General features: G+C 37.5%; 1 long non-coding RNA gene across 1 annotated transcript; it reads right to left on the bottom strand.

Moving 5' to 3' along the window:
• Positions 1–3,099: 3,099 nt before the first annotated feature.
• Positions 3,100–9,080, bottom strand: LOC148187557 (uncharacterized). The gene is made up of 3 exons (XR_015778775.1): positions 8,990–9,080; positions 4,269–4,365; positions 3,100–3,971 (listed from the first exon to the last, which is right to left on the bottom strand). It is a non-coding gene; the product is annotated as an uncharacterized LOC148187557 (long non-coding RNA).
• Positions 9,081–10,175: the final 1,095 nt, after the last annotated feature.

Below are 10,175 nucleotides of genomic sequence, written 5' to 3'. Positions count from 1 at the left end.
TTAATCCATAACTTCAGCAACTCGAGGCCATCTTGGGTAATTCAATGCTAATCATCTTTCATCACTTATAGCCTATTATAGACATACATTTTTCTGTGGTGCAAACAGACAAAGTGGATTAAACTTCAAGGGCATAAATATATATATGTAATATAAAAAAAAATGTATGTGCATACATATGTCGCCACTTTTTTGAAAAACTATGCCCTTTCCAGCATTATTAAATTTTTCTTTGATCTCTTCCATTGACTTTACTGCAGAGAGCTGTGTACAGCACACTCACTGTGTGTCTTTACCATTCAGTGAAAGTACTCCTGTAGAAACAACCACTAGTAGGTATGAGTAGTACAAGTAGTGAAAGAATTTTGCACCCGTTGAAAAGAAAACATTTATGTGTATTTAGTGTTTCTTAAAAGTGACACATTGACTCTATTTAAGTAGTTACCATAGGTGCCATTTATTACACTGGCGAGACTAGGGACATGTCCACACCACTTTTACAAATGACCGTTTTTTCCTGTCACTTTTTAAAAGCATTATTTGTTAAAACTGTTCTGACAGATTGTACAAAGAAATTTGAACTAAAAATGCTTTGAGAAAGGTTTATTTGCACAACAAGAAAACCTAATGGGCAGCAAAGTAATGTAGAAGATACAAATTTGCATTGTCCAAAATAAAAAGTATCGGAAGGTATAAAAAATAAATAAATAAAAACTTAAAAAATCCCCCGTAGCCCATTAATTGTAAAGACATGCACATGCCCATCAGTAACATTAATAAATTCTTAACATCTTCCTCTTGTCCAAGTTTTTTATTTAACTCTCTGTGAACATGGCAACATGACTTTCACATTGACATGACAAGCATACATTTAAAAAGGTTTCTTTCCAAAACAAAAGACAAAAGAGAGGACTTAAGTTTAAATTATATCTACAAAACATTTACACAAGTAAATGGGCTAAAAAATGGGGTTGTCAGTGGGTTCCATAATGACTCCATGCCACTTGCCCACATGGGTGGGTTTACCCCAATGGGACCCAGATAAGATGCCCATATTAACTTGGTACCTAGGTAGCCTTGGTATAACCCATGTAGGACCCATTTGGGTATCCAATCCAATCCAATCCATTTTATTTATATAGCACGATTTTAAACAAACACAAGGTTTCCAAAGTGCTGCACAGCAAGGTAAAAAGCACAATAAATACACAATACACAATAGGATAAAATAAAATAAAATAAAATAAAATAAGATAAAAAAAAAACAAATAAAATCACATAAAATAAATAAGATAAAAGAAAATAAATAAAGCGACTGCCCGCACAAGGCAATAATAAAAATATAAAAGTATGCACATACACAAAAAAGTCATAAAATCAACACGCTACATGGTGTCAAACGCCAAAGTAAAGAAGTAAAACCACCCAAGTGGACAATGGACATGGAACTGGTGAACAGTCACATATAGGGTCCATTTTTTTAGCCTATTTACTACCTTTATGGGCCCCACATACAAATGTTGGCTGGGTTGATTTGTGAATCCAGCATCAGAGAAAAAAAGCCATCCTTTTATGGTGGTATGGTATGTCGCCAGGTAGTCACTTTATAATGTCCAGAGGCGTCAGTTTTAATGTTAATATGTTATACTATAAAATATATGTTGTTAATATTTTTTTAAATGACAGCTGAAAAACTTTGTATTTACTCTGGCACTAATGTCTAATCTTGTCATTTTTTTTTCTTTTATGTTGCATTTTTTATTGTAAAGCACTTTGAGTTGCATCCCTTGGATGAAATGTACTCTTAATATAATAATAAAGTTAATCCGTTCAGTCATTTTTCAGTTTTCAGTTTCCAGCTTCTTAAGTTACAACAGCGTGACTTAGGCAGAAAGTCTTCATTGGGGTTGGCGAGAGAGGACCTTCACCCACGAGGATGCTGTTTGCTTACCTGTCTGAATGACCATGATCCCTTCTTCTAAACATAACTATGTGCTCTTGTTGGAAATAAACCTAACTATAAGGTGTTATACTGACGTTGTGCTTTCATTTCTAAAAAGACTGTGTACTTCTTACAAGCAGAAACTGTACTGTTTTTTGTGAAAACGGAAGTGTATTTTGAAAAGACACAATGAGGTGTAAATTAACATGGCATCACAATAGACATAACAACAGTGGCACCCAGGATACCTAGCATGTCACATGTAGACATTAAAAGTCTACTGAACATTCAGCGATATGGGACTGAGAATATGTAGGCCTACACATGTATATAATTAAAATTAAATTGGAAAAGTTTATCTACAGAACAATACATAAACACATACATTGAAAGCAATGCAGAATGTCTAAGAGCTTTATGTTATTAAATTCCATTATATTTTTATATTAACAATTGTCACCTGAATTTTGTGTCTTCCTTTACATAAATCAAGACATTTTTACCATAAATTAATGCATACAGATTCACCAGGATGCAGAAAATGAAGTGTTAGACATTCATAATGCCTTGGGGGTCAACCCCAGACCCCCACTTCATATGTGTCCCCTAAGGAGGAATGTACGCCCTTGGCAGTAGTTAAGGCTTTGCCTTTTTAAGGTGCCAATATGCATTCTTTCCCCCAACCCATAGTAATTATCTACTCTGACCTCATGTCTATCCCCCATCACATCGCCTGATAGGTTTAGGGTTAGCCTAAGCCTATCCTAACCCAAAATCAAAGAAATGGTTTGTCATATGAGTCCTTATTTCCACACCACTTTTCAACACTTCCACTTCTCAACTCTTTTTTTCTTCAACATTTTTATTATACTTTTTAACTTTCAACATACATACAGACAAATCAAACAATGAAACAGTACAGGAAACACACACTGGCCATGTAAAACTAAATTTCTCATCTAAATCCAAAATACATTACATTCTACATGAATTGCAATTACACTTGACAATGATGCAGCACTTAAAATACACAAACATTAAAAAATCATGAGTTTTAAGCAGGCTCAGAAAACAAAGCATATAAAAAAGGAAATAACTCAAGTAAAATAAATAACTAACATTAAATTGTGCAAATCATTCTTCTCTAGTACCCAAGAGTGTTTTGAGGGCTGTAATCCACCATTACCTTTAGCACCAAATTTGTATATCTTTTACCAGTATATCTAAAAAAGGGTGTCCACATTTTTAAAAAAAAATAATCAACTTTACACCTGAGTCTGTGTGTAAGATACTCCATTAGTATGATATCAAAGATCACTTTATGCGTGGTGTGTCATCAATCCATCTAAGTAATATGTTTTTTCGAGCAGCAAATGTAAGGATGCTGAACAACCTTCTTCGATGTAAGCCTTTAACCTTGGGACTGGGTAGGCGGTAAGAACTTTTAATGTATAAATCGAGGTAGAAACCATCAAGTTGTTTAACACTCTTTGGAGAGATAGCATCTGAGTGTGTCTTGTGTTTCTCAGAAGTGGCACATGTAAAGCCCTGATCTGACTAATACATGAACAGGATACGATTTGGTAACCCAAATCTCTGTTTTATTTTCTTTTTAAAATTTTGTTTGCTTTTTTTTTTCAAATTGATCTCACAAAGGATGACACACTTACATATAGACACCTCTTCCATCATTCATCCAAAAAAAGTCAGACAACCCTCCCTGTGGGAAAATGCAATACTTGAGCTGGGGCAGAAAGACTTTGGCTTTGGCTTCATAGACAATCTTTAATTATATTAAAAAAAAAAAAACAGTCAGGAGGTCCCTTTCAAACATGACAAACATGTGCATTCTTCTCAGTCTGATTCCCACTCTGATGAGATCTTTTTTTTTTCCTTCATGAGCCCCGTCCAGTTTCATTTGATGGTGATATGATGTCATCTAGTGAGTAAGATCCAGCAATGCAGCCGTCAGTGAGTCTGGCAGACAGGTTTTCTGAATCACTGAGTGTTTCCAGAGGCAAAGACTCATCTGAGGAGAAAACAAATATTCACACTTTTTTTCCTCACGTTGGTGAGTGTTTTTTGTACAAATCTCTAAACACGACTCCTTATATAACTGCACATTAGGGAAAGTGCTGCCAGCTTCACACAGTTCATCAGCTTCCTTCAGTTTATCATCACAAGCTGGTCTAACACTAGCAATTACAGGTGGGAAATTGGGAAATTTCAATGGCACCCTGCACCCTGCTGCTGAGCTGTGACATTTGCGTGACATTTTAGGGCAGCAGTAAAGGCGGAAACAGTGTTAGTTTTTCATTGCAATTACCTATTCAACACGTGATGTCCTTATCCACTGAGAGGAGGTGGAGGGGTTGGTGATTTGGTGACACTTAGATGAGAGGCCTGCACAGCTGCAGACCAGTCTTTGGGAACAACAGACAAAAAAAAATGATTGTTTTCAATCAACCAGTCCCTGGCCCCCCTCTTTTTAGTCGTTATAGTGCCATGAAAAGTGTTTGTTTTTAAGAGACATCACTGTGTTTTCAGCAAGGATTATACCTCTAAAAGTGGGACTTCCAATCCAAAACATGATGCTTTTCCAACCATAACTAAGTGGGTTTAGTTCCTAAACACAACCACAAAATGGGATGGAAACACTTTTTGGTTTTTCTAGGTCACATGATGCTGGCTATATGCTTGTCAGTAGGAACCAGCTCCCTCATGATGCAGCAGGAGCTACATGAGGTGTCACTGCATCACATAACTCTTCAAAAGTTGAGCAGATCATCCAGATGTTTTGATTCCACAATTCCTCTGTGAAATCATGGACTATCACTTCTCATAAATCCCTCATACATGGCCACTCCCACGTATAAAGGGCTCGCCTTTCCATTATGGCTCCATAACACGCCTACATGGCCTTGGATTGGAAATAATGTCAGCTAGTGTGGTGGCTGCAGTTGAAATAAAGCTGCTAATGTTTTGAACATCCATCACCATGATTCTTGGAATGTTATCACCAGAGGAGAAGTTGCAGAACATCACTCAAAAGAAAACACAGTCCAAAATCCAACGAACAATTGGCTAACATATCATCTGCTAAATCTTCCACAGGTAAATTGTGCTTTGCTCCAATCGAGATAAATGATATTTTCTGCTCATTTTACTCCAATTTATACTCTTCTGAGTTTCCTTAAGCTTCCTTATGAATCCGCCCTCGAACTTGATGCTCCAATAACCCTGACTGAATTGCACAAAGCCCTAGTGAGCATGAGTAAGAATAAATCCCCAGGGCTTGATGGTATACCCCCAGAGTTTTATTTGACCTTCTGGCCTCAAATGGGTCCTCTTTTACTGGAGATGATTCATTCTACAATTAATAATGATTCTTTCTTTAAGAATACTAATATTGCTATTATTTCTCTACTTTTAAAAAAGGGTAAGGATCCTTCTGAGTGTTCGAGTTACCGTCCTATTTCAATTCTAAACACTGATATTAAGTTATTTGCCAAAGTCTTAGCTTCCCGATTGGAACCATATTTGCCTTCCCTAATTCACGCGGATCAGACTGGCTTTATTAAGAAGCGCCTTGCCTCAGACAATGTCCGCCGCCTTCTCCACATTATAGAAGCCTCTAACACCGCAGATTCTTCAAATGCCATTCTGTCGCTTGATGCAGAGAAGGCATTTGATCGCCTTGAGTGGCATTTTCTGTGGCAGGTTCTGCATCATATGGGCTTTGGACATAACTTTATATCTATGATTCAAACACTATATAATGACCCAACTGCAATGGTGTTGACAGGGAGCACCTGTTCTAGGCAATTTCCCATATCTAGAGGTTGTCGACAGGGTTGTCCCCTCTCACCTCTGTTGTTCGTTTTATCTCTTGAGCCTCTTGCCCTGGCAGTCCGGCAGTCAATCAGCCACAACCCTATTACTATACATAATACCAAACACTTTATATCTTTGTATGCAGATGATGTTCTTCTTTTCCTCCATAATGTTTCTCATAGTCTTCCTCACCTTTTAAACATTTTCAAGGACTTTGGCCAGATTTCAGGATACAAAATCAATTGGGAAAAATCTGCGTTACGACCTCTGAACTCTTCCACTGGGCAGGTTCTTACCGCTGTAGCCACATTAAACATACCAGTTGTACAGACATTTAAATATCTAGGAATCTTAATTTTTCCTACAGTCTCAGCCACAGTGACTAACAATTATAAGAAAGCACTTGCTGATGTGGAAACTAGCCTTCAAAAGTGGAGTTCCTCATCTTTGTCTTTTCATTCCCGCATTTCAGTGATTAAAATGAATATTCTCTCCCGAATAAATTTTGTTAGTTCTATGCTTCCTCTGGCACCTCCCAAAGGTTACTGGAAGAAAATTCACTCACTACTCTCTAAATTCATTTGGGCTGGTAAAAGACCCAGAATTAAATTATCTGTCCTTCAGAGACCAAAGAAATATGGTGGTTTAGGACTCCCAAACTTTCAACTATATCATTGGTCCTTTGTGTTGCGCCCTCTCTCCACCTGGTTTGACACAGCATCTTGCGTATCTTGGCGCCCTATTGAGGAAAATATTGTCCAGCCCCACCGTTTACAAGATCTTATTTAGTCCAATATTTCTATTAAACAATCTAAGCTGAAGCTAATTTCCACCTGGAGTGCTGCTGAAAAATTTTGTAAAGTTTCTTCCAATTGGTATCTCCAGTCACCCATATTTTTTAACTCCCGTCTCCAGCTGGGAGGGCGCCCTATATATTTTTCTAGTTGGGCAAATAATGGTGTATTTACATTATCTGATATTTTTGGGGCTGAAGGTCTCCGCTCATTCTTAGACATTCAGAAACTCTTTAATTTACCTGGTTCCTCCTTTTTCTTTTATCTTCAGTTGCGTACAGCAATGCGCACTTATGGGGTGCCTTGGGATGGCTCACTAGGTTTATACCCTTTTCATAAGGCTCTGACTGGGAGTAAGGCTTTGGTCTCTACTGTTTACGCCATTTTGATGCAGGCACCAAACAAACCACTCTCTCTTGACAGAGTTTGGAAGCAGGACCTCCCATCTGTCGATAATAATATGGACTGGCACTTGATCTGGCAAAACCTGTCCTTTTCTTCCAGAAACCCCAACCACCGAATTATTCATTATAATTTCATCCACAGGTCATATCTCACTCCACGCAGCTTGTTCAAATTTAAAGCTTTGCCCTCTCCTAACTGCACTTTATGTTCGCAAAAAAGCTTAGGCACCTTTTTCCATATGGTTTGGGAGTGCCCAGGAGTTGTGGTTTTCTGGAAGAATGTTTGTAGTGTGCTGTCCACAATATTGCCTAAGCAAATTCCTTACTCACCCACCATCTTATTACTCAATGACCTTTCTGGTTTGAACCTATCCGCTAAACTTAAGCGCCTTTTTCTGGCTGGTCTCACTGCTGCTAAAAGGATGATAGCATGTCGATGGAAACCCCCTCATGTGTTATCCATAAACAAATGGCTGTTAGATTTTATTGATATAGCCATTATGGAACGCTGGGCAGCTAATTTGCACTTAACGAAACCTGAAAACGTTTCATGTTGGGATGACGCAATCTCCACTCTAAAATCCCTACTGTAGCCATCTTTTGCTCTTACTTTGGGTCCTGTGGGTGGGTGGGAGGGTGGGAGGGGAGATGTGGCATTCTTTATATTTACCTTCTCATGCACTCAATACTGTAGATATGGTTGGTTGGTAGTATTGCCATTGTTTGGTATTTATTTAGTTATTCATTTTCTGTTGGATGGGCTACACTACCATTATATTTCCTTTGTTACTGTTGCTACTATAGTCTAATTCTTGCTTGCCACATCTGTTTGTTTGTTTGTTTTGTTTTAAACTAAATGGAAAAACCAATAAAAAATTGATCACAAAAAAAAAAAAAGAAAGAAAACACAGTCATCTCACAGTTGTGATTTATAGACATTTAGAATATATTGCCGATGTTTTGCACTAATCTGTAAGGGAAACCTACTTTCTGAGTACAGACTGAATGGTGTACACTGCATGATATCACTGTATACAAACAGCTGAAAGGGTGGCAGGTGAATAAGAAAACATAGAGACATTTGTTTCTGGATTTTATTCAATTAAATATAAGAACACTAAAGAGCACTGAAGTAAGTTAACTTTATTAATTGACTTTTCATAAACTGTCTGAATAAAAACAAAGAACAGGTCTACACTGCTGACAATTAGGTTTGTCAATTTGTAAACTTACAAACTGAACATGGTTCACTTTTGGTCCACAAAAGTCAAAGAAAAATTCAATCATAACACATTGCTCTCTGCTATTTTGATTTTGTTTTTGGATCCAGCACCTTTAAGTTGCTGGTTGTTGTTTTAAGTTTGAAGTGAATGTGCTTTCTCAAGTCAAAGAAGCGCGCAGGATAAAGCCATTTGTCCAGTTTTGTGGTGGTAACATTTAAGCAGGGAGGCAGTCACAGTACAGGTTCATGGTTAGAAAACACTGCCATCTCCTGGATAATACGCTGCCCTAGTTGGTCACACACTGAACAATTGAACTGATATATATATATATAACTCTCATTCATAGCTCATAGTTTTGGCACATTAAAAAAAAGTCTTTATTACTCTTTTAAATAAACAAAAATTAATAGTTTAATGAAAAGCACTTCTGTTGAGTAAAATTCCATAAAAATAAATAAATCCTAAAACTTTACTGAAGACCACGCTGTCATGGTCAAATAACCCTTTGAAAACTGCTTTTGATTTCTTTCAAAAACATGAAAAGAAGTCAAGGTGTGTATGTCCATATCAGACTGTGTTCAAATGTTTTCTGAGTACATTTAAATAAGTGAATGTAAAAAAAATAATAAAATTAATCCAAATGTTTGAATGTGGAAACATAATCTTTGTTATGACCTTAGGTTTTGCTTGTCATTTGTTTCCTGTTTTATGTTGAAGGTCGCTCTCCTAATGTGTCATGTCTTGTCTTCCTTCCTTTCTCTATTTCTTGCCTTACGTCACTATAATACATACATGGTTTTCATACACTCCTGCTCTGTATCAGTCTTGTTAGTCCTCCTTTGTCCCACAGTCTTCCATGCACACCAGTTCTGTGTCAGTGTCATTTGCTCCACTCCAGTGTTCCTGCCACACCCTTATTGTCTTCATTATCAGCCAATCTGTGTGTTTCCCTCCTTCTGCTCCAGCTGTGTCTTGTTCCTGTGATTACTTCTCTGTGTTTATGTACCTGTGACTTTGCCTTTGTCAGCTTGTGGCTTCATTCCCTGGTTTGTTTTTGCTGGTCTGCCATGTTCATGTTGATGCTTCTTGCTTTCTTTCTTTCTTTCTTTCTTTTATGCCTGATGTTATCTTCACTTTTGTTGCCTACCTGTTTTTGATGTTTTTTAGCTGCTTTTTTTAGCCTGATTGATGTTTTGCAAATGAGTTCCCCCTATAACATTTTGGAGTGTGATTTTTTGTGAACAGATGGGAAAGGATTTGCACTTATGATTTGCAATATCTAAGGGCCTTAAAATGATTTGCACAAAGGTTTACAAGAAAAATGTAAACACATATTTATGGGTGAAAAAAGTTCACACAGAAGTCAATTATATGCTTTAGTCCCAACTTTATAGCTGTGAATCAAACCTTCAAGTACTCCCACTTCCCATATTTCACGCATCCTCCTGAATAGCCAAAGGCTATGCTGCCATTAAGATCATTTGGTATCCATCACGAATATCATTTTACTATTCAATCACAGAAGCAGGAAGGGTGAGTCTTCTCTGTCTTCTTTGCTGTGAGTCTGTGGCTGCAATCAAACTTGACAGTAGTTTGGAAAATAGTGATCCCCTCAGACCCAGAAATTCATATTTGTACTCTGGAACATGACATTGAGGCCTTTGTTTTTAAACACCATGCATGCAACATATTTGAGTCATTTTCAAGGCTGTGGGAACAGCAGTGGGCTTTGAAGCCACTTTTACATAGTGGCCAAAAGTGTAATTACACTGCTGGGATCTGATGCCATGGGGCCCAAAAAGAGCTTTTCCCATTGACTAACTTTAAGACACATCTGTAAATTGGTGGCTACATTTTTTGAGCATCAAAACCCTGGAGAAATGATTTGTGTAACCACCAGGGTTTGATCCATTCAGGCCAGTAACATTTGGAAAGTCTAGAGGAGCCACAAGTTTAAATCATTTTATTCTCATTCAAG

This window comes from Plectropomus leopardus, chromosome 14, assembly GCF_026936395.1.
Source record: "Plectropomus leopardus strain MGB_pleo_1.0 chromosome 14, ASM2693639v1, whole genome shotgun sequence".
NCBI lineage: Eukaryota > Metazoa > Chordata > Actinopteri > Perciformes > Serranidae > Plectropomus > Plectropomus leopardus.
The sequence above is the reverse complement of the archived record's forward strand: the minus strand, read 5'-3'. Positions and strand labels throughout refer to the sequence as shown.